This window comes from Heteronotia binoei, chromosome 14 (assembly GCF_032191835.1).
Source record: "Heteronotia binoei isolate CCM8104 ecotype False Entrance Well chromosome 14, APGP_CSIRO_Hbin_v1, whole genome shotgun sequence".
Classification (NCBI taxonomy): domain Eukaryota; kingdom Metazoa; phylum Chordata; class Lepidosauria; order Squamata; family Gekkonidae; genus Heteronotia; species Heteronotia binoei.
The window spans coordinates 46,887,901-46,913,703 of NC_083236.1; positions in this window are offsets into that span (position 1 = coordinate 46,887,901).

Genomic DNA, 25,803 nt, shown 5'->3' on the forward strand with positions numbered 1-25,803 from the left:
CAAAAAAATGACTTTCAGATTCAGAAAAATATTGGTATTTTCTGATATTACTGATATTCAGTATGATATTGGGATCTGGGTAAATAACCAGGAAAACTGAATTTATTAGGCATTTAAAAATGCCTTCCCTTTACTTTCCAGAGTCACGTCACCTTGGCAGCATGCCACCACCAATGAAGAGAAGGCATTTAAAAATGCCTTCCCTTAACTCCAGAATTGCACCATCCTGGTGGCTTACCTTCACTCTCCAGAGTTGTGTTGCCAAGACAAGTGAAGGGAATGCCTTTTCCAAGCCACACCACAGCGGGTGTGGCAGTACAACTTGATGATATAGCTGGCCTTTATAAAAGCCGAATAAAATCAGCTTTTATTCAGGACAGGTCTTATCTTAATAGATGCTCAAAAAATACTGATAAGGTATTTTCCAGGTATTTATTTGGTTCTGTTTATACTGAATGCGCATCCCTAGTACTGATCCTTCTAGTGCAGGGGTGTTGAACTCATTTGTTTTGAGGACCAGATCTGACATAAATGTGACCTTGCCAGGCTGGGCCATGGGCATCATAGAATGTAACGCCAGGTAGCAGAGATATAAACTTTATAAAGGACAGACAAAACACAATTAAAGATTTTAAAAACTTAAAATAAAACGTGCTTAAAACATTAGCACTTGTTGGTCTCAAAGGTGCTTTCTTTGTATCTCTCCCATGCAATCCAGGAAACTGGGCAAAGGAAGATGTGGCTCTTTCCTTCCTTCCCCAGGGGACCAGGAGGGGAAGGAGCTTCAGCCAACAGAAGGAAGAGAGGCATGGCTCGGTAGCTCTACTGTGTGATTGAGAGAGCCTGGCAAAGAAAGCTATTCCTTCCTCCTCCCCCCCCACCTTCCTGTTGCTTGGGGGCCTGATAGGAGCCATTTGGGGGCCTGATTTGGCCCTCGGCCGCATGTTTGACACTCCTGTTCTAGTGTGTTTGGATTAGTAGTGCATCCCTGTGTGCTATGTTGTTTGTGCCTGAAGTTCACAAAAGCCTTTGCCTGGAAACAGCCTACTCCTGTACCTATTTCCAGACACCCTTTAATTTGTGCTAGTTTCCAGACACCTTTTAATTTGTGCTAATTTCTCAGCCTCTGATTAGTGGAAAAAAGGAAAATTGCCCCCTTTGTCCATACTCCAGGGAAGAAATGTGCAATCAAAATGCAGTATACAAGTTAAATAAATGTGTGCACATTTGCATATCTCATTTCTACAGATTAACTTGAGTTTGCTTGTCACAGGCTGTGGCATTTGAATTATCTGTCCCTGTGATAATCATTGGTCTACCTGATTCCAGTGTGAGTGATGGAAACCATAAAACTAGGCTACTCATAGACACAGTGAGGATTTCTACATACATGAAAGACTCCTCAGCGATGCCAAAAAATATAAAGAAAAAGTCCCCCCAAAACATTTTGAATTGTGGAGTGGGATTTCACCCTTCCCTCACACACACGATTCCCTCGTAGGTCCTCAGCTTGTACTCACAGAAGTAAGCTTACAAAAATGAATCTCTGTGTAGGCTCATCTCTTTCGATGTTAAAAATTGGAATGCATCCATATTGTCAATAAGCCATCTAGTTATTCAAACCAAAGAGAAGCTGGTGCAGCCACAGTTGCCGCTGAAAAACTTTGCACTAATTGCTCAATTAATTAGGGAATTGTGGAGTTGAGAGCCATAATTGCTAGACTGGAGCTTTTACAGAGACAGGACAAAAGGAAAAGAGATACTATTTAGCACCTATTCTTTTTTCATTAAAGGAGTGTAACATAATGTCTTGAATTGGGATGCTAGCAGCAACACAGGTAGAGGGGAAAAAGATTATTGAAGGGTCTGGAGGAGGGTCTGGGGGTGAGCAGTCATGCTATAGAAATCTACAGTGACTGCTTTCCTACAAACTGATGAGTAAATATTCATGGTAGCAACCATAGCCCAGAACAGCATGTATGTAGAAGTAGACTTCATGCCTGTTTGCAAAGTCTTGGTGGGTACACAAAAGCACAAGGGAAAAGATGTGTCTAAGGGCAGCAAAGAGGCTTGGGGAATGTAATGAAAGGGTTCTGTCTACCCATTACATGCTACACTCACTATTTCCCAGTTCTGAATTGTCTCAAAGTAACTTCTGTCCTGCTCCTCCCTTTTAAAAGAAAAAGAGGGGGGATTAATTACATTTATGTAGTATTTAGTTAATCTCCCCATGTCCCTTAATGACAAGTGGAAATTTGAAGCTTTGAAGTTGAATAGTTTTGTGCACAGGGATCGAGGTGTACATTGCTGAACATGACATTTCTAGATGTGCAAGACATCAGTGGTGGTTTGGATAGTCTCAAGCAGTGTTCCCTCTAAGCTGAGTTAGCATGAGCTAGCTCACAGATTTTTAGCCTCCAGCGCACATATTTTTGTCTTAGATCAGGAAGGATGACCCCAAAGCACACTAATTTATGCAGCTCACAACTTTAATGCCAGTAGCTCACAAAGTAGAATTTTTGCTCACAAGACTCTGCAGCTTAGAGGAAACATTGGTCTCAAGAGCTCCAAGTCCATCACTCAAAAGGAAACAACATTCTGGAGACTCCATCTTCTATTTCAGTCAATGGCAGTGAGGATTCATGTTGGAAAAAGATTAGGAGTTTTGCTCAGCAAACTAACCATTTGCAATGCAACCCATGATCTTCTTCGTGGTCTCTGTGCAGTCCCACACATGGGTTTTCCTATCAGGACGAACCCTACCTCGGAGATTTTAAATAGCTAGCCTAGGCGTTATTTTTGGCGCGCACTCCCTCCCGCTCTGGGGAGCAGGCATCCACTGCGCATGCCTGTAGCGCGAGGGAGGCGCCCAACCCACTCAGTTTCTTTCCAACCGCCGCCCGGGATAGTCCTACCTCGTTGCGCTCCTCACTTACCTCAGATATCTAGCCTTCGTTTTCCTCAAGTTTCCTCTTATTTCATCCTTCGCTATTTCTTCATATTCTTATTTTCAAAAAAAAAAAAAAAAAAAAAAAAAGATTTAGATAAATATCTTCCCCGCTTTTTCCTCAGACCTCCCTTCCCCCACCCCACCCCCCCCCGGGCGTATGGAAGGAAGGGACAGTAAAATAACTTTCAAAAGGTGCTCGCGCTGTAGGGCGAAAATCCCTACATCGGACGGGCATTCGCTTTGCTTGTTCTGTTTGGGAGAATCCCATAAAGTGGACGCCTGTGCGCACTGCCTTCAATTTTGCAAACAGGCGCGAAAAAACAGAGCCGCTAGACTCAGAAGCCACTTAATGGAGTCTGTGCTCCAGCCTGATATGTCGCAATCTTCGTCAGCAAGTAAGTCGCCTCCCCTACTGACTCCCCAAGGGGACGGCGCAAGGTCGGCAGCTTCAGTGGCCATTGCTCCCAGCAAGCATAAGTCCGGCGATGCCGCGAAAGCCGGCGACGGCGCGAGAACGTCAGAACAAACGGCCGCGGCGACTAAACCAAAGGGCGGGAAGCACACTAAGAAACATAAGCATTCCGACCCGAAGGGCCAGAAGGATTCGAGAAAACCGTCCGATCCGAAGGCTCCGCGGAAACCGACAGACCCGAAGGACCCGAAGATTCCGAAGGACTCGAGAAAATCCTCCGAACAACAGAATGAGCCTGAGACGCAATGCGAGCCTTCCACTCCCGGATCCGACACCCAGGAAGTGACCACCCCGGCTACGGAGTCGCCGCACCAGCAGACGGAAGAAGTTATTCCCATTCCGTCCCGATCCCCTTCCCCGCATGGATCCATGCTAGACCCTGCGCTGGAGCCGATTCGAGACCCGCAACAGTGGACTCGACACCACATCAATCCTAGATCGTTCCGCGATATGTCGAATCCCATCCAGTACAAACATGATGCTTACAGGTACTTCGATGCGCATCGGTTCCCAGCCAGGTCTCCCAGCATGGAGAGATATAGGTATCATCATGCGCGTTTCCCGGAGAGATCCCCTAGTAGAGGGAGGGACCGCCATCGCTACAACCCGAGATCTCGGTCCCCATCCATGTCCCCGAGGCGACGCCATTATGCTTCTAGGTCTCCTTCCATCGAATCCCATGCATGCTGCGGATACCATCATTCTCGGTACCGAACCGATTATCACATGAACCCATCCAAGGAAGCGACTCCTGTCCAACGGAGCAAGCAACCACCGAGACAGCCGTCTCCGACTCCTTCCACTTCGACTTCTAAACCTAGGGGTGCGATTCCAGTGGAACCCAAAAGCACGACTCCAACCAGACCGGACCTACCTGAACCCGAACCTGACTCTGATGCTGAATCCGAAGCTCAATCATCGGATTCGATACAGTCCATGTCCCCTGGGTCTCCTGCTTCAGATATCGCCAAGCCCGCGGATTTGTCACCTTCCGAAGGGGCAAAGACATACCTGGACTTGATTGCCAATATGGCCTCTGCACTTAACGTAACTCTTACTTCGGATGCACCCAAGGTGACAGACGTGGTACACGACCTGGTGCACTCAGATTTACCTGCTGGTTCCTTTCTGCCGATGCTGCCGGTACACCTAGAAGCCATCAAAGAAGCTTGGGACAACCCAGCCTCCATTCCCCCGACTTCAAAACGAATCGAATCCCTTTATAGGATCCAAGCACCGGATTCGAAATTTTTATTTAGCCATCCAGCACCGAATTCTCTGATAGTGCATTCATCTTCTAAAACCAAACAGACCCGCCACCCGGTACCCCCTGAGAAGGAAGGCAGGAAGTTAGATACTCTTGGAAGGAAAATGTATTCAATCTCGACGGCAACTGCCAAGATCAACAATTACCTAGCATACTTCGCCGCGTATTCCCACAATATCTCCTCCCAACTGAATACGCTAGTCTCTGCCCTGCCTGAGCCCTCCCAGAAACAAGCCTGCAAGCTACTTCAGGAGCTCAACAGGATTTCAAAGCAACAGATAAACACCATCCGTCACTCTGTGGGGTGCACTTCCAAGGCGATGGCCGCCTCCATTGCCCTAAGACGACATGCTTGGCTTCGATCCTCTTCGTTGCAGCCTGATCTAAAATTCAAGATAGAAGACCTTCCCTTCGATGGCCAAGGTCTCTTTAATGCCACAACGGACGATATACTGTCCACCGTGGACGACAGCCGCAAACGAGCGAAAAGATTGGGGGTAGCCCAACAGCAGCAACAACAACAGAGCTATAAGCCCAGATCATGGAAACCAACCCCCTTCAAACGTTCCAGATCCCCTCGACAATCTGAATACTGGAAACGTAAAGCTCCTCCTCCAAAGCAATCCTTTAACCAGAGACAGCAGAGACCACAACCACCTAAAAAGGCTGCATCTTCATCGAAGCAGTCTCTTTGACTTTCTACCTCTACCACTTCAGCACGTCTCCAGGCTTCTTCCATTTCTCGACAATTGGCAACAAATAACCACAGACAAATGGGTTCTGAACATTATTTTGAGGGGCTACTCCATAGAGTTCCAAGCACCACCAAAAAGACATCATTTTGTTTCCACTCCCCCATCACCTTCCCTTCAGGAAGAAATAGACACCTTAACAGCCAAAGCGGCTATAGAGCCTGTCCCAGTCCAGTATCATCGGACAGGTTTTTATTCCAGGTACTTTCTAGTCCCGAAAAGGGATGGGGGACAGCGCCCGATTCTGGATCTAAGAGCCCTAAACAAATTCATCCGCCACAGAAAATTCAGAATGATCACCTTACAATCGATTCTGCCATTAATCCCCAGAAACTCCTGGATGGCACTGGTAGATTTACAGGACGCATACTTCCACCTGACAATACACCAATGCCACAGGAAGTTTCTGCGTTTCGCCGTTGGCAACAACCACTACCAGTTCCGAGCTCTGCCCTTCGGACTTTCCACGGCACCACGGACATTCACAAAATGTATGGCGGTTATTGCAGCGTACCTCAGGCAACGCGGCGTTGCAACCTACCCATACATAGACGATTGGCTCCTTGTGGGAGCTTCAAGGACACAGTTGATGAAGGACATTTCCATCACACTTGCGCTCCTAGCAAACCTGGGCCTCCAGGTCAATCATCAAAAGTCACACCTTACCCCAACTCAAGACATTCAGTTTATTGGGGCTCGTTTGTGCACCACGGACCACAAGGCGTATCTTCCTGTGGACAGGATATCCTCCATTCAGACGCTGGCCACACAAATAATGCAACAACCCAAGCAAGCGGCCTTCAACATTCAGCGCATGTTAGGACTTATGGCAGCCACAACGGCAGTTCTGACACACGCAAGACTACGCATGCGAACCCTACAAATCTGGTTCGTCCGCGCGTTTCGACCCCAACACCAATCTCAAGGAACGGTCCTCACTGTTCCGAGCCACATCCTCCCTTCGCTCGAATGGTGGACAGTTCGAGCTCACCTGCTTGCGGGAATGCCCTTTTTACGGCCAAGTCCATCAGCAGTGGTTACAACAGACGCCTCGAGATGGGGCTGGGGAGCTCATCTCGACGTACTCACGGTCCAGGGGCAATGGACACCGTACGAACAGTCGCTCCACATCAATTGCTTAGAGCTTCTAGCCGTTCACAGAGCGTTAAAATCGTTCCTTCCATCTCTTCAAGGCCTACACGTACAGATCGCCTCAGACAATGTGGCGACGGTTTTTTATATAAACAGGCAAGGAGGGACAGCATCCACCCGCCTTTGCAAAAGAGCAATGCACCTGTGGCATTGGAGTATTGCCCATCAGATCCACCTCACTGCGGTACATCTTCCTGGCATACAGAATGTTCAAGCGGACAGACTGAGCAGATATTCCATCAACGACCACGAGTGGTCACTCCACCGGTCATACCTTCTGCCAGTATTCCGGAAATTCGGAACTCCGTCAATAGATGCGTTTGCTGCACCAGAAAATGCACAGTGTGCGATCTTTTTTATGAGAGGTCCGCCCTCACAACAGTCTGCAGGGGATGCCTTCATACAGACGTGGACCAGTCCACTACACTTCCTCTTCCCTCCCTTTCCGTTAATAACACGGTGCATACAGAAAATTCAACTGGACAACACAGATTGCATTCTCGTGACGCCATGGTGGCCACGTCAGCCATGGTTCACAACCCTTCTCCTCCTGTCAGAAAGCACTTACCATCACTTCCCTCTGGCACACAACCTCCTGTCCCAACAGAACGGCAGGGTTCTGCACCACGACCCGAACAGACTTCGCCTGACGGCCTGGAGGATATGTTCTCAGACTTTCCTGAAGGAGTAAGACACGTTCTCCTTAATGCAAGGAAACCGTCAACAAGGAAGTCATATTCCATGAAATGGAAAAGGTTTTCCATCTACGCTACCAAGCATAATTTCAGACCCTCCTCGGCTTCCATGCCTCAAATCTTAGCATATACACTGCATTTGTCAGAAAAGGGCCTTACGTACTCCTCTCTGAAGGTGCACCTGGCAGCAATCTCAGCTTTTCACCCGCATGTACAGGGTCGAACTGTTTTCTCACACCCTGCTGCGAAATCCTTCTTAAAGGGAATCTTACATTTGCACCCACCACTACGGCAAATGTATCCTAGCTGGAGTTTGTCACTAGTGCTTAGCCAACTAGTAAAACCGCCTTTTGAACCTATGGCTACGATACCACTTCACCTCCTCTCATGGAAAACGGCTCTTTTAGTTGCACTCACCTCTGCTAAAAGAGCAAGTGATCTCTGCGCGTTCAGAGCGGACTCGCCTTACACCATGTTTCACCATGATAAGGTGGTGCTACGGCCAGATCCCGCTTTCTTACCGAAGGTGGTCTCCGCATTCCATCTGCATAGAACCACTACCTTACCTGCCTTTTTCCAACGGCCTACGGATAAGGGCCAAGAAGCTCTACACTGTCTAGACGTGAGAAGAGCACTCGCCTACTATATAGATCGAACTGCATCGTTCCGCACAGACTCCAGACTTTTCGTGGCCTACGGCCGCCGTCATAAGGGAAAAAAGATATCTACGCAGAGACTATCAAAGTGGTTGGTTGCTGCTATAGAGCTGTGCTACAAGCTCGCGAAGCAACCAGTTCCATCTGCCATAAGAGCTCATTCTACAAGAGCTTTGTCAACGTCATCTGCCCTTGCCAGGGGTGTATCCATGGAGGACATTTGCGCTGCTGCCGCTTGGTCTTCCTCCTCGACCTTCGCCACGCACTACGCTTTGGACGTTCGTGCTAGGCGGGATGCATCTTTTGGACAGGCAGTTCTTCGCTCCATCTTTGACTAAGAAGCTGGTCCGGGCTTGGTGAGTAGTTACTTACCTTATAGCCTATAATGTGCTGCCTATGTTGCACTAACCTTTGCACTATTTTTTCCTCCAACTCTAGTGCCAGCACCCACCGCCTTGCAGATCAGCTTATCAGTCACCCATGTGTGGGACTGCACAGAGACCACGAAGAAGATAAACAGGTTACTCACCTGTAATTGATGATCTTCGAGTGGTCATCTGTGCAGTCACACACGCCCGCCCAGCCGTCCCCGCTGCTGGCTACTTGTCTTATATATCCGCGCTCCTATTATGTCAGCGGCGGGGAAAGAAACTGAGTGGGTTGGGCGCCTCCCTCGCGCTACAGGCATGCGCAGTGGATGCCTGCTCCCCAGAGCGGGAGGGAGTGCGCGCCAAAAATAACGCCTAGGCTAGCTATTTAAAATCTCCGAGGTAGGGTTCGTCCTGATAGGAAAACCCATGTGTGTGACTGCACAGATGACCACTCGAAGATCATCAATTACAGGTGAGTAACCTGTTTTTCCTGGGATTGAGAGGCTAAGGCTTACCTCTACAAGCAAAATGTGTAGTGTCGAGTTTCACACCAGAAGCTTAATATCAGGAACATGCAGGACCAATTTGCACCAAGTGAGTGGCTTTCTGAACATTAAATGGCCCCAGGGAAACCACCATTTGACCTACAGGGGACTTCATAGGTACTTGTAGCATATGCCCATGTTTCTCCAGTGGAGAAAATAGCAACCCCCAGGGGCATTTCAGGTTGGGAAAATGGCACAGTGGACAGTGTGCTTAAGCCCCCTCTCATGTTCCATGGTCCCAACCAAATTAACTCTGTTCATGCCTGGGGTTAAGTGTCCAACATGAAGCACACATACCTGGGGAGGACCTTGGGAAAAAACAGTTATGTGAAGTTAGGTTTTCAGAATTAAGGCCACTCAAGGCCTATCTACACAGCTCATTTATTTGCTTATTTTTAAAGACAGTTCCATTTTGTCCAGTTGTTCCTTTGAACAGTTACAATTACTTGTAGTCCTGTCATGCTTGTGGACAGGTTGGGTCCTGCTGCCCTCTTAGGATTCCCTGAACCTGTTCTCCAGATGGTCACTTGTACCTTATATGTATAGACTGGAAGTGCAATGCACAGCTGGCTGTTTCCATGTACAGGTTCCAAATCAGGACATTCAGCAGGAAGCGTTACATATGATTCTTTAGACCAGGGGTCCCCAACCACCGGGCTGCGGACCAGTACCGGTCTGTGGCCTGGTAGCAATCAGGCCACGGAGTGAGGCAGAGGTGTTGCACCACCCCCGCCTGCCAAGGACTTTGTTCAGCAGAAGAGGCAGCTGCTCTATCCTTAGCCTACCCCTAATTTATAGACCCCCCACCAATCAGCTGATCAGTGTGGATCTTTAAATAGAAGGGGGAGGCAGATTAGCCTTCTGCTGCCTGGCCACCTAGCGGGGCGGGGGGGGGAGTCAGAAACAGCCCCAATCTCCCCCCCCCCCCCCCGCATTTAAAGACCCCCATGGAGGGCAGGGATGGGGTGCAGGAGACAGCCCAGGGCAGCAAAAAACCCCAGCAGCGCCCCCCTACTGGTCCCTGGAAAAATTGTCTTCCAGGAAATCGGTCCCTGGTGCCCAAAAGGTTGGGAGCCACTGCTTTAGACAGAGAGCTGCATGCAAAATTTGTAGCCAAGTCTGGGATCTGATAGGCTTCATAGCAAATTATTTAATATGACATTCCATAATTCCACAAAAAGGTATGAGCCTTCTTTTGTGAGCATCTGTAAATGACAATCAGTCATTAACCCACACTTGGTTTGACCTGCCAAGGACCTGTCTCTGCAATTTTCCTTGCCATGTTTAATGAAACATCTTGCTGCACAAGTTTTGAACATCTGGGTGTGATGTTCAGAGTAGCTTAATGTTGCAAATCAATGGTTAAAGCTCTCACTGTTTGCAATGGCCTTTGTGTCTAATGGCCCCATACAAGTACTGGTGTATAAGCAACAAAATGACTAATGCTGTGTCCATTAGTATAAAGAATGAACAAGAGAAATACAACATAGCCCAACATGTAATTTGTATCAGTCTTTTGTGTACTGAAGGTGGGTCATGGAAACTGATGTGCTTTAGCAATAACAGGGCAAAGGGCTGGAATGATTCTGGATAGATTTTGGTGTACAGGTGCATTTAATCACTTAACCCACCCTTTCCTGCTGTTCCTCTAGATCATTTTTAAATATTTTATTAGGGCTAATATTTGCATAAATACTCATTTTTATCTTGTTTGTGCACTACTCCCAAACCTTGCCAAATATGTATTTTTCATGAATGAAGTCTGCAACAATAAAATAATTTTATAATGAAATTTTATTTTCACGGAGGTGGAAACCATATGATGTTTTATCTTTGGACCATGTCACCAGTGAGAACACTGAATATTAAGAACATGTGTACATTGGGGTTCAAATTATAGGGAGGCTGGGATATAGTGCTTGGTTCCCTTCCCTTTCATGATAGCCTTCCTGCAAGATTGGTGGGGCGTGTGGATTTCATTCCCTCCTCCTCCCCATAATTCAAGCGCTGATTGAATACTTCTTGGTGGTTCTTCAGTTTGTGCTGAAATCAATATTTGATGAAAAACCTAGAAAGTGCTTTGCTTGAATGGCTGATTAATTCAAGGAGTATTTATTGGACTTCAAAGAGTAACTCTTGGAGCTTACAGTACTTGAAATTAAAAATGAATCTTGATGGAGAACATCAAAAATATAAAATAATATTGATTCATACCAACAAAATTAACGACTACACAGGATATTTCTGCTAGGTGGCCTCTTACAGCTAATGAAAGACATCAAGAGCCTCATTTCTTTGCATCCCAGCTTGACAGCTTTAAAAGTCAGTTTTCCATTAAAACATCATTTGCAATGAATTTAATCAGCTATACTCAGTCCTCCCCACCCTGCAGTCTCATCCTGTGGGCATGGAACATTCTGCTATGGGTTGCTTTCCCTGCTACCAGAAAGCTGACCAATGCAAGCTGATAGCTGTGGGAAGAATCTCTTGCCCGGAACAGCCCTTGCCTGCCTTTAGGAAAAGAAGGTCTCCTGACACTTGTGGATACATATACTCTTTTTTTAATTTAAAAAAAAAGAAAATTTGGCTTCAAGTTTAGAACTTTCTGCATCATGTCTTTGAGATGGCAGGTTTCTTTTCCCAAGGCCATTAGTTTGCCAAAATTACCTCACATTTTGAAAGGGCTGTCCACAGCTGAGGGAAAGCTTTGTGTGTTCAGTGCCGTGGCCTTAACACTCTGACCATTGTGAGGCAAACAAAGACTCAGAGTTGAGGCTGTCAAGACTCCACCAAAGTAGGAAAAAACAGCAGAACAGAGTATAAGAACATAACCATTGCCATGCTGGATCAGATCTAAGTCCATCTAATCCTGAAGTCTGTTTCCAAAAGTCATGGTGAGGTTATGTGTCCCTATAGAAGCTGCCATTTCGGGGGAGGAGTGGTTTGAACAAATCAGCTGTGTAGAGAACAAAAGTACCATGTCTCCTTACTCTCTCTGCACATTCCCTGGTGAGGGCACACAGTGGTACAGAGGGTGTCATCTAACCCTTACCTTGTTCCTCACTATGGGACACTTCTTGAACATATGAAGCTACCTTATACTGAATCAGACCCTCGGTCCATCAAAGTCAGTATTGTCTACTCAGACTGGCAGCAGCTCTCCAGACTCTCAAGCTAAGGTTTTTCATGCCTACTTGCCTGGACCCTTTTTAGCTGGGAGATGCTGGGGATTGAACCTGGGACCTTCTGTTCACCGTCCCTTTTTGGTGCCTGCCTTGCATTTCCTGCTCATAATCCTGGCCCTGACAGTGTTGAGGTCCTCAACCTGGCCCCTCTTCCTATAACAGGAAGCCACATGTGGCTCTTTCACACATATTGTGTGGCTCTCAAAGCTCCCACCACCCCATCAGCCAGCTTGGAGAATGCATTTGTTTCTTTAAATCATTTCTCCAAGCCAGCCAATGGCTTGGAGAATGTATTTAAAGTTGAAGTTGCTTTCTTTCTGCCTCTCCCCCTCCCCCATTTATTTGCCTTCCTGCCTTCCTGTCTTGTGGCTCTCGAAACATCTGACATTAATTCTCTGCTGCTCTTACATTAAGCAAGTTTGGCCACCCCTGATCTATTGCTTCAGACCAACATGGCTACCCACTTGAATCTAAATAATACAGTTCAGTTGCGCCACTGCCCTCACTGGTGCGGTGTACACTAATTGCTTCCTTTCTTAAATCCACATTGAGAATAGTACCTAAAAAAATTAAATGTTGGTAAACAAAACCAGCAGGCCAGATATGAAATATTTAACAGAAATGTTGTTCAAATGCACTTTGATTTTTTTTTAATGATACTTAGAGCCCCCCCAAATGGTAAGAATGCTGAGATTATGGAATTCCAAGGGGAGTTCATTCTACTGTTGTGGGGTGGACTATGGAGAAAGCATGTGTATAGGATGTGGCCATTTGTGCTGCTAACAAGCTTCGATGTGTAGAGTGTAGCTGGAGTGCAGGTTCATCTAACCTCAGTAGAATTCAGCTGCTCTGCTCTCAATAAATAGTTCGCACTCTGCCAAATTCATTACGTGCTGTGCAGGAGAGGGTACTGGAGAGCATGGATCCACAATAGCAGCCCTAATATCCCTGTCTAGCCCGATCTCATCAGAACTTAGAAGCTAAGCAGCGTTGACCATGGACAGTTCTTGAACGGGAAACCACCAAGGAAGACCAGAGTTGCTGGTCAGAGTCAGGAACAGCAAACCACCTCTGCTCACCTCTTCCCTTGAAGAACCCCATGAGGTAGAACTTCATGTGGTTGCCATGAGTCAGCTGCGGCTTGACATTTGCTTTTATGGATACCCATCCTTGATGCTGACCTGGAGCCTTCCAAACCAATCTGAGGATGTTGCAATGCTTAATGTTGCATTAGGGAGACATGGGTTCTAATTCCTGTTCACCGTGCAGCTTACTGGATACCTTGAGCCAATCACATCTCCTTAGCCTAACCTACCTCACAGGGTTGTAGAGCTGATAAAAATAGCTGGGTGTACACCAACCTGAGCTTGGAAGAAAGGTAGGATATAAATGAGCAAAGTTTAAAAAGCCTTGTTCCAGAAGTGGTTGATGACAGGGAGTAAGGGCCACTTCTTTCAAAATGTTTTGCATTCAGGATCTAATTCCCAAGTAAACAAAGCACCAAATGCATAGCACACCTCTTAATTTCAGCACAGGAATCTTTAAATTTTTGCATTCACTTTCAGAACGCCTAGCTCATGTATTTGCAAAGGGAAGGTTGCAATTGGCACATTAAATGTGTTGTGTGTGTATCTCACAAGAGTGGAGAGCACAACTGCTTTGTTTGGTTTTCTTCAGCCACATCTATGCCTATTTGTTGCTTTCTTCTGTTTGCTTTGGATTTTATCTTCCCAAATACCTAGCTGTCATCTGCAAATTTGCTAGACCACCACTGATCCCTGATGTCCAGTCATCTGTGAATAAAAATAAATAGCACTGCTGGCACTGAAGATTCTTTGAGAATTCCACTGCTTCCTTTCCACCGTTGTGAAAAAAAATGTCCTATTAATTCTTCCCATTTTTTCCTGACTGCGCTGTTTCTTGATCCATGTGTCCTACTTGTTTCATTATTGCATTATTTTGTTGAACCCAAACCATAGTGCTGGGTTGAAAGATAGTGAGAAAGACTCCTGTGACAGGAAGACTACAAAAAGCCTTGTCTTTTATTTGAATAAATATAGCACCTTCCATGACTGGAAAGACTTGATCTAGGAAAAATATCTTCCATTACTGGAAGGATTCCTCCAGGAAGTGGAAGGATACCTCTGAATGCAGCCTCATAATGTCTTATTCGACAGCCCTATCTACATGCTTGCTGAAAATCTCAAAGGGTTCTAAAAGGTTTGTTGAAGCAAGGTTTCCTTTGTAGAAGCTATACTGGCAATGCGTGCTATTCTCCGTGTTTTACAATTCTTGCCTTAATTCTGGCTCCCACTGATTTAACTGGCACAGAAATTAGAATGACAGGTCTGTAATTTCCTAGATTGCTTTTACATTAGCCGTCTTCCAGTCAATTAGAAAGGAGACTGATTTCGGGGCAAGTTACATATAAGAGTGAATCGTTCTGCAGTTTCACATTTTAGGGAGCAGCTAGACAAGACGTGAGAAATCCATGGCGTTATCTCTCAGCCCAGTAGAAGAAAAAGACCGCAGATTTATATCCCACCCTTCTCTCTGAATGAGTCTCAGAGTGGTTTACAATCCCCTTTATATTCTTCCCCCACAACAGACGCCCTGTGAGGTGGGTGGGGCTGAGAGGGCTCTCACAGCAGCTACCCTTTCAAGGACAACTCCTGCGAGAGCTATGGCTGACCCAAGGCCATGCTAGCAGGTGCAAGTGGAGGAGTGGGGAATCAAACCTGGTTCTCCCAGATAAGAGTCCGTACACTTAACCACAGCACCAAACTGGGTCTCAGGAAGGAAAATGACAGTCTCTCTGTGAGCGAGTGTGTGTGAGAGAGAGAGAGATGCTGAAATTCTCTCTAGGAAACATCACAGTAGGAAGGATGAATGCACACAAATACACCAGTCCCATGCTACAGCCCTGAACAAAATTGGTCCCCTTTATATCTTCTTTTAAATAAAACCAGTTAAGAGATCTGTTCACAAGTTTTTATTTTCATGCAGTCCCACATGAGACTGCAAGATTGCTGGCCTGCTGCAGAGAATAGCTTCCAAGCTTTCAAAGGAGATCCAGGCTGTAGGAGCGCTCCCCCTTCCCTCTGGCTGCAGAGATCCCTTTCCTGTCCAAAGGGTCACATGACAGAGGTGAGGCAAGCACTCCTCCCTCAGTTCTCAATGCCATGAGCAGACAGGAGGGGATGTGGACATGCTTTCAATAGAGATGCTTTGAGGACCTCAAAGATGAGTTCCAGTGATGTTTTCCATTAAGAACTTCAATAATTCTTATCTACAAAATCAGTAGGATGGCTTCTCAGTCAACTCACCAAGTCATGCCACAGTGGCAATGTTCCTTTGCCAGTTCTGTTACCTGGCAGTACCACTGCTTGTCTGGTTGGTTGTGTACATTTTATCTCTTTGGCAATATGCACTTCACATTCCTTCCCGACTTACCTTTTTTTTAAGGCTTGCCTTCTTCAAATGTGCAGCATGCAAGCCACTGCCTTGTGGGAAGCACTCCAAAGTGCTATATTATTTTTTACTTTATCATAAAACGTTCTCACTGAAACTCACGGGAAATTACAAGACTGCACAACCCAACAGCCTAAGGCAACTAGCGAAAAATGCAATAGGTCTATGATTATGGAATCAGAGAGCAATTCAGACTACAGCAAGCATTCTATAAATTATACAGAAATTGGGTTACAAGATAAAAGATGGCGTAAAAGCAGGTGATACCTATGACAATTGCTGCAGGGGACTATTCTATTAGAAAGGTGCCCTCCCAGACTATTTATTCTTCTACAGTTCTATTTGGTTTTTTTTAAATACCTTCTTGAACATTATGGTTTTGAACATTCTGCGGGATGACAGCAGTATTCCCTCTAAACTAAGTTAGCGTGCTCACAGATTTTTAGCCTGCAGCTCATAGATTTTTGTCTTAGCTCAGGAAGGATGATCCCAGAGCACACTAATTTATGCAGTAGCTCACAACTTTAGTACCAGTAGCTCACAAAGTAGAATTTTTGCTCACAAGACTCTGCAGCTTAGAGGGAACATTGGATGACAGAACTGTGGAAAACTTCATGGCCTCCTCAGGCACGGTGTTCCATAAGACAGGAGACACCACTGAGAATGCATGAGAGTGTGTGACTGACTATCATTCCCATTTACAAGGTGACACCTTGAGACTGTTTTGCTTGGATAAGTGAAGCAGTCACTGGAGGACAGTGGGAGAGGTGTCTTCCTAGTAAGTGGATTCAAGTCCATTCAGGACTTTGTAGGTGGTAACCAGAATCTTGAATTGAACTCAGTAACGAATTGGTAACCAATGGAGTCTCTGCAGAATGGGTGTGACGTGTGTGTTTCTCACAGTATCTGATAGTAACCAGGCTGTAGCATTCTGCATTAACTGGAGCTTCAGAGTTGTTTTCAAGGACAGACTCATGGAGAGGACATTACAGTAGTCTAGTCTCGTTAACCATAGCACAGATCCACTTGGCCAAGTCAGCTGAGTCAAGGTAGCCGTCTTCCAGGGTAAAAGAACAAGGCAGAATGCTGCTTCTGCAGCTGTATTAACTTAAACACTGATAAAAGTACATGAAACTTCCTTGTAGTAGATGAGACCATTGGTCCATCAAGGTCACTATTGTCTACTCAGACTAGCAGTGCCTCTCCACCAGGCCCATAGCCAGAAAATTCCAGTTGGGGGGGGGCCCACAGAAAAAAAAATTGGATGCGGCCCCCACTCTCTCCGCCGCCACTTTTCTCCCTACTTTTTCTCTGGTGGCTCCACCTCTTTGAAGCCCGCAGCATCTACAGCGGCTTTCCGGCGCGATCAGCAAGTTCAGCACTGGGGCAGCAAGCACTGAACTTGCTGATCGTGCCGGGAAGCCAGCATGGGAACCGCCAGCTTCAGTGCAACTTTTCCAGCCGATCATGTGATTGGCGGGGAGCGCCTTGCAAGAGCCCCAGGAGCCCACTCTTTACTCTTTCACCCCATAGGAGAGTGGGTGGTGGGTGGGAGGGAGAGGGAGGTACCGCACAGAGGGGGGCTGCCAGAGCCGCGGGGAGAAAAGTCGCGGTGGAGAGAGCAAGGGCTGGGGATAGGAGGGGTCATAAAGGTCTGAGGGGGGTTGGGTGGAGCGGCCATGCCCTCCCCGGACCCCCTCATGGCTACGGGCCTACTCTCCACAGTCTCAAGTAGAAGTTGTTCAGGGCACCTCTGACAGATCATTTAACTGGAGATGCCGTGGACTGAACCTGTCACCTTCTGCATACAAAGCAGAGGTTCTACCACTGAGCCATAGCCTTGCTTCTCCAGTAATAGTGCTGGCTGCAATATAACCTTAGTCTCTCAACTGAGTCAGCGAGTGACAAGTGGACCTCATCAATGGTGGGGAGTGCCGTGTTCCTCAGCCTTCTGAACCAGCATTACCTTCGTTTTGTAAGGATTCCGTTTCAACTTGTTCACACTAACCAGAGCTGTATCTATGTGCTAAGAACATATTGTACGTACTGTTGCATTATATAAATAACTTGAGGAGCTGTTCTGTGTGATATCTTTCCTAGCAGATCTCTACAGCTCATCCTTCCACAGGTTGCATTATTAGATCTAGCTTAGAAATGACTGTGTCACAAAGCTAGACAACATCCAACTCTTGGGCTTTAATCTATTGCATTGTTTTAATGCTTCAGAATCGTGTCCATAGATTTTGCAGATCCTAAGAACCATACCATCAGTTTACGTAAACATAAGAATCTTAGTGCTGCCACCAGTCCAATAACGAGTTGCTTTATAATATAATATAACTTGGGGGTGGGGGGTGTTCAACACCCTTTCCACAGTCCCACTAGACATGTTTTGGGCTTGCACAAAAAAGCTATTTGGCCTCAAAGGCCAAAACAACCATGGAAAGGACCTGACCTCATCCAGTCTTGAAGCCTGGCAATTCTGTTGTGGTTACCAAGCAACGGCCACTGAGGCCATGTTTCTTAAAGCTACAGACACTCCTTTTGTAATTTTGAGTAGTTTTACCACACCCATTTTTAAAAACATTTCAGATTTTTCTGAAAACCTGCAAAGCTGTTCTCTTTTTGAAAAGATCTATCCTACCTGACCATATCCCCAGTCTCTGAATTAAGTATCCACAGGTGGGGCTACACAGAGATTTATTGCTGCGATATTCACATTGACACATGGTATTTCTCTCTTGCAGCAAAATTTGCAACATGTGTTTACAAAACAATCGTCACACTCCAAAATTTTTTCCTGGCAACACCATTTTAAATGCATTCCTGTGATGTTTTTAAAAATGAACAGCTATGTTGAGAATAGGCATCGGAACGAGGGATTATCTAGAATCCTCGTGTGGACTAGGACTTCATAGTGGACTTCTCATGGACTTGATGGTTTCCATTTGAGAACTTATGAGTGTGAACTTATAGTGGATTTTGTGAATGAATTTCTTTGTTTATTGGACTTTATGTACTCTGCCTGTTGCTTTAATGGTTCATGTTAAGAGGCAATAATATTGTGTAAAAATATAACAAGATTCTGTCATCACTGACTTTAATGAACATTGTTTTTTTTTATTTGAGTGCTATTACAGCTAATGGTGTGTTGGTTCAATTTAAGATTATTTTAATAGCAGATAAAGTATGCTGCATGCCATTCCTATCAGCTAAGGCTGTGGGAACTATATTGAGTTGTTGATCTATTACCTAAACTTCCACAACTGTGTAGATATGCAGGTATTTGGTTACCTAAAAACTTTGCCAATTGTCAACGATAATGTCAGAGATATTACTTTCATGTGTTCTCTCTCTCTCTCTCTCTCTTTTAATGACCAGAGCTGAACTTTCTGGGGAAGTATGTGTACCTGAGGGCATCTCTGCCCTTTAATTTCAGCAGGACAAGACAACTGGATTTGCCCTTCTGATGACTCATGCAAAGACACAAAAGGAAGAATCTGAAGGATTCTTACTGAATTTCCTTCCTGCTCATGCCTGTCTTGGCTCACTGCTCTACTTCACCAAAGTCATGTATCCCCTCACCCAGCTGGTGTGGAGTTTTGGGCTTGGGTGTCACCAGTATGCTGATGACATCCAGCTGTATCTGCTATTGGATGGCCACCCAGATACCACCCTGCAAAATCTGGCCATGGGTTTGGAGGCTGTGGTGGTGTGGCTAAAAAAGAGCAGCTTGAGACCGAATCCAGCAATGATGGAGGTTCTGTGGCTGGGGAGGGGCTTCGGGACTGGGCACAGATTTCCCACTCTTGATGGGGCACTATTGACACCAGCGCAGTCCATCAAGAGTTTTGGTGCAATTTTGGATACCTCTCCCCATAGTACACAGCTGATCATATATTTGTCCTCAGCTGGTGCTGGCCAGTCAGAGAAGAGGAGCAGCCTGTCTGTTGTGTATGTGGACTCATGTTATGTTCCTTACCAGTGTTACTGCCTGGCTCTTTGGAGCCTTGAGGACTGAGTTTGGGGACTCAAGAACAATGGGCAGTAGGATGCAAATCTCTGCTGCCCGGGTCCAATCAGAAGCCCCCTGCTGGTTCAAATAATCCAATGGTGTTCTAGCGCAGGAACCCAGTACTGTATAAAGTTGGCTCCGTTGGCCCCGCTCAGCAGTCTTTCCTAGCTTACTAGTTTCTATGCTGTAGCTCAATAAAGAGCTATGATCACTGCAACTTTGTCTCCTCCATGCACTGAACCCACTATATTGTACTGTCACTCAAGCTCTCCATTCCAAGCTCTCTGATTTATGTCTCGACTCTCTGATTTAACTGCACTCAGAAACCTGCTTTTAAAGTGCAGTTCATCATACACCCATACAGCAAATTTCCTTGGCCGTCACTTGAAACAAGACTGATTTATGTAAAGCATGTTTCCAGGTGCACAAGTTAGGTGTGGACAAAAGCTGAAATAATAACAATGAGGATGAAGCCAAGAAAGTTGAACTGCAAGGATTGTAGGGTGAGAATTTAAACTTTTAAGAGCATCCACATGCTGGTTTGCACCAGTTTAGCTCACATGTGTATTTAAATAGTAAATTGTTATGCCTTTTTAATAATGGGGGAGAAATGAACACAGTTTCAGTAAAGATGGTGTATATTCAACGCAAGTTTGTATGCTTAGATGGACTTATTCGGTGAACTTATTCAGTTTGGCACCAGGTATCCTAGAGGGTTTTTTGTTTTTGCCATCATCTGAGTATGGAGCAGGGATAACTGGGGATGTGGGGAGGAGGCATTTGTAAATTCCCTGCATTGTGCAGGGAATTGGACTAGATGATCCTGGAGGTCCCTTCCAACACTGATTCTAACAAAGACTTGCAGCACCCTGGAAAAGGAGTTTACAACTTTTGGATTTGCAATGCTGTTTGAGGCATTAATTCCCTCAGGCAAATCTGTTTAAAGAGAAGCTTTAATTTGATGAGTCAGCTGCAAAAGCCTAATAATAATTGTCATTCAAAACTCATCTGCCTATTGCAGAGAATAATTTGTCTGCCGACCAAGGCATGCAAATCCAACAAAGCAATTTTTATATTAACAAGCAGGGCTTTTCTTGTAGAAAAAGCCCAGCATGAACTGATTTGCATATTAGACCATAACCCCTGGTAACCCCATTGTTTCCCACAGGGCCTTTTTTGTAGAAAACACCCATAGGAACTAATTTACATATTAGGCCACACCCCTGGTGCCAAGGCAGCTGGAACTGTGTTCCTGTACGTTCCCGCTCAAAAAAAGCCCTGACAAGAATGAATGCTTTCCAAAGCAGAGAATAGAATTTAGCTTATTTTATTTAGAGAAACCTTTTAATAGCTCTTTAAGACCTACATCTAATTGAGGAGGTGGCTGAGAGTTTCCTGCACCTCTCTCTATAAGTCTTTTGATTTTCTACTACATGGGCATTCCGCTCTTCCTAGTAACATGACTGCGGCTGCAATCCAAAGACCTAAACAAGATCTTCACCCAGTTAGGGTTGCCAAGTCCAATTCAAGAAATATCTGGGGACTTTGGGGGTGGAGCCAGGAGACTTTGGGGGTGGAGCCAGGAGACATTGGGGCGGAGCCAGGAACAAGAGTGTGACAAGCATAATTGAACTCCAAGAGAGTTCTGGCCATCACATTTAAAGGGACAGCACACCTTTTTAAATGTCTTCCTTCCATAGGAAATAATGAAGGATAAGGGCACCTTCTTTTGGGGCTCATAGAATTGGACCCCCTGGTCCAATCGTTTTGAAATTTGGGGGATACTTTGGGGAGAGGCACTAGATACTATATTGAAAATTTGGTGCCTCTACCTCAAAAAACAGCTCCCCCAGAGCCCCCGAAACCTCCAGACCAATTCCCCATTATACCCTATGAGAAGACGTTTCCCTCTCCACCCCCCTCCACCCCGCCCCCCCCCCCTTTCTGGGAAATCTGATGCAGGAGACAGAACTCACTCACCTCCGGAGGTGAAAAGGCACATGGTCCTTTGGGGGCGTGGCTGGGCTCCCCTCCCTTCACCGGCCAGCTGACTGGGGGCGGGAAGCAGCCTGAGAAAACGGAAGAGCTCTGGCTGCTGCGGGGCTGGGTGGGAAGGGCTGCCGTTCTCCCCCCCCCCCCCCCGCTTTCCCTTTTATGGCCAGCGGGAGGAGGAGGCTCTAAATCTGGGGTCTCCAGGCCAAGCGGGGGATTTGGGACCCCTACACCCAGTAGAACTTTAATTCTCCTCACAAAATCACTTTTGAAGTGTCTGGTGCTTGAAAGGCTGCTTACTGTTTCGTCTGACTGTGAAATACAATCCAGAGCCTCTCTTGATGCTGGGACGCTGCTTTGTATTATTTTTATACTGTTAACAACACAGGCTGACAGTAGACAGTTTCTTATACCAAACAGAAAGCTGACAACAATGGCAATGAAGTGACACTACTGCTTCTAGCTAAAAAGTGCTGCAATGCTATTCAGGTCCTGGATTCAAGTTAAGGCCAAACATAAGTTTCTTTACATTGCCCCATATGGCAAGCAGGGCAAATAATTCACAAACATTCCCTTGCTACACATATCAGAAACTCTATTACAAGCCTTTTTTTTCTCCTTACAGCGTACAGGAAACCTCCCCTCAATCAGAAAAGAGAGCATTTTAAGAGAGGTTTTCATGTTGGCAACTCTGTGCGCGCTGGCCCAAATAATGTACACTGTATATGCTCTGATGCATTTTACAGACACCAATGCACTCAGAGGCCATGTTCACCATACCATGTTACACCTAGAAATGAGTATGCTTCAGCTGCATTAACTTATGGCATGTTGCCTTTGCAATTTTTGAGAGGTCTACATGCAAGGTTAATATTCTAGTTTATGCAGATCACTGCTTTTGTGCATAAAGATGATTAATAGAACATGGAAGGTACACACTGTGCACTAAATGCATAACTTTAGGTGCAGAAGATGTGATGGCTGCACATTACCCCCACCTATAAAATGCAAATTGCAAGCATGCACAGCTTCAGCTTGCCTTGGGGCCATGCAGGAAAAGGAGTCCAAAACTGGAACTTTCTCTTTTGCTTTGCTATTTGAAACTGTCCTCCTCCTCTAGAACTTTACAGGGAAATAACTTTCTAAAAGGACATCCTTTTCCCCATTAAAATGCTAACATCACAGAATGGAGGGGCAAGTTTCAAACAGGAGAATTGCACTGTGGTTGAAAGTGAAATTAGTTCTCCCTTCCCTGCACAACCTGGAGGCTGAGGCTGCATAAGACTGCAATTTAGATTTTATAGGGAGAAGCATGCTCTACCTTTTGCCCATTTGTGCCCTTAAATGCCTCCAAGCACAGTTCTGGAGCATTATGCAATTAATTCACAAGGTGGTCAGACAGGTGAACTATCTCTGTCACATACGGATTTACTCATCTCAGATTCCAAGGCAAAGCTGATATGAGAGCAATGACATTCTGCATACCCGCCCCACCAAAGAAAGAAAGTAAAACTCCCCTGGCTTAAGATTCTAAACTTGCTCTACTTTTGGGAACCTACTTACAAAGTAATGAAATGCTTTTCTCCCTTCTCCAACATGAAAAGCAGGAATCTCACATATCAGCTAACACTGAATACATTTATATTTTTTCCGTGTTTATTATTTACAAGTATATAGCATCTCTGAACAATGGGCTGTATTTCACTGCCATTTTGTACATTATGCAGTGGCCAATCCAGCCTTCCAGTCACTCTTCTCCCAAATCACCCTGCAACCCACTCGTAGAAGGTGTAACTCACAGTTTAAGGCACTTTGCAAGCCTTCTGAAAAGCAGCGAAGCAGAAATGGGTTTAATTGAGCCTTAGCCTCTCACAGTGCTTAGTTTTGCATTCATGCAATCTTTAGATGCAAAGAAGCATCATAACTATTTTAAAATAAATACACCAGGGACTGGGTAGGGCTTTATTTTAGAGCAGAGGTCCCCAACCCCCGGTCCGTGGATCAGTACCAGTTCATGGCCTGTTAGCAAACAGGCTGTGAGTTGTATAATTATTTAATTATATATTACAATGTAGTAATAATAATATGACATTGGATTTATATCCTGCCCTCCGCTCCAAATCTCCAAGTGGTTTACAATCTTCTTTACCTTCCTCCCCCACAACAGACACCCTCTGAGGTAGGTGAAGAAGACGACATTGGATTTATATTCCACCCTCCAGTCAGAGTTTCAGAGCGGCTCACAATCTCCTTTATCTTCCTCCCCCACAACAAACACCCTGTGACGTGGGTGGGGCTGAGAGGACTCTCACAGCAGCTGCCCTTTCAAGGACAACCTCTGCCAGAGCTATGGCTGACCTAAGGTCATTCCAGCAGGTGCAAGTGGAGGAGTGGGGAATCAAACCCGGTTCTCCCAGATAAGAGTCCGCACACTTAACCACTACACCAAATTGGCTCTTCAAGTGGGGCTGAGAGAGCTCTTACAACAGCTGCCCTTTCAAAAACAGCTCTGTGAGAGCTATGGCTGACCCAAGGTCATTCCAGCAGCTGCAAATGGAGGAGTGGGAAATCAAACCTAGTTCTCCCAGATAAGTGTCCGCACAATTAACCACCACACCAAAATAAAGTGCACAATTGTGTCATCCCAAAACCGTCACCCCGCCCCTCCCCCCTGGCCATGGATAAATTGTGTTCCACAAAACTGGTGCCTGGTGCCAAAAAGGTTGAGGACCGCTGTTTTAGAGCAGACAAACAACAGATTTCCATCCAATTCATGACATGTACTTGACTCTGACAGCTCCTAACAGCAGTCATTTCCCACTATTCTTATAAAAAGCTAAACAAAATTTAAATTTAATATTCTTCCTATTCTCTCCCTATTGGGAATATATTAACCCCGAGGAATGTCATTATGTAGCTACTCTTGGCACCTGGTACTGTATCTGTACTTCAGTGCTATCCATGAAGGGATGTGATATAGCCCTTTTCCTGTTTAGTTTGTCCAAGTGTCCTTGTCATTTAAACTGCATTAAGCTTGCAGAGATGATGCAGCAAGGAATATTTAAAGATCATTAGGGTTTGTAGAATCTTTCGGGATCAAGTGCCATGTTCTACTGGATAAAGTTTTCCTTCCAGACGTTTCGTTCTCAGCTGCGGAGAACATCCTCAGTGGCGTTGCAGCCGGAGCAGGCGCTCAGACCTTCTTGGCTGCTGTGCATTGAGTGGGGCCAGGGCTGCTGGAGAGCTGCTATTTGCTATTGGCACTACCCAAAGCAGTATCAACACCCGTCTCACCGAACACAAGAGACACTGTCGCTTGTTTCAGCCAGAAAAATCAGCTGTAGCTGAACATGCACTTCAAGAAGGAGACCACGTCATCCACTTTGAAAGAACTGAAGTCCTTTCTACGGTCTCACATTATCATACCCGCCTGAACAGAGAAGCTATTGAGATTTACAAACACCAGCACAATTTTAACAGAAAGGAAGAAGGCATTTTCATCCACCAATCTTGGTACCCAGCTCTGCAAAACACCCTACAGACTATAAATTGCAGAAAGTCTCAGAACAACCAGCAAATTCCACAGAACAATCAGCACAGTCAACAACCATCTTCCTTATCTTCAAACCCCTTCCAACCTTCCCAGCAATTAACACAGAACAATGGTCACATTCAACAGCCAGTTTCCTTATCACTACCCTTCCAGGAAGCCCCACCAAACAATGGGCACATCCACAAACTAATTGCCCTTTCATCACACCCCCTCCAGCCTACAAATAGCAGCTCTCCAGCAGCCCTGGCCCCACTCAATGCACAGCAGCCAAGAAGGTCTGAGCGCCTGCTCCGGCTGCAACGCCACTGAGGATGTTCTCCGCAGCTGAGAACGAAACGTCTGGAAGGAAAACTTTCTCCAGTAGAACACGGCACTTGATCCCGAAAGATTCTACAAACCCTAATGATGTTACCAGCCGTGAAAACCTGAAATCTTTGATAATATTTAAAGACCTTCTATTAGATAAATCAATATCCAGCTGAGAGCCAATTTGGTGTACTGGTTAAATTGTGAACTCTTATTTGGAAGAACAGGGTTTGATTCCCTACTCCTCCATTTGCAACTGCTAGAATGGCCTTGGGTCAGCCATAGCTTTCGTAGTTGTTGTCCTTGAAAGGGCAGCTGCTGTAAGAGCTCTCTCAGTCCCACCTACCTCACAGGGTGTCTGTTGTGGGGAGGGGGGAAGGTAAAGGAGATTGTGACCACTCTGAGACTCTAAGATTCAGAG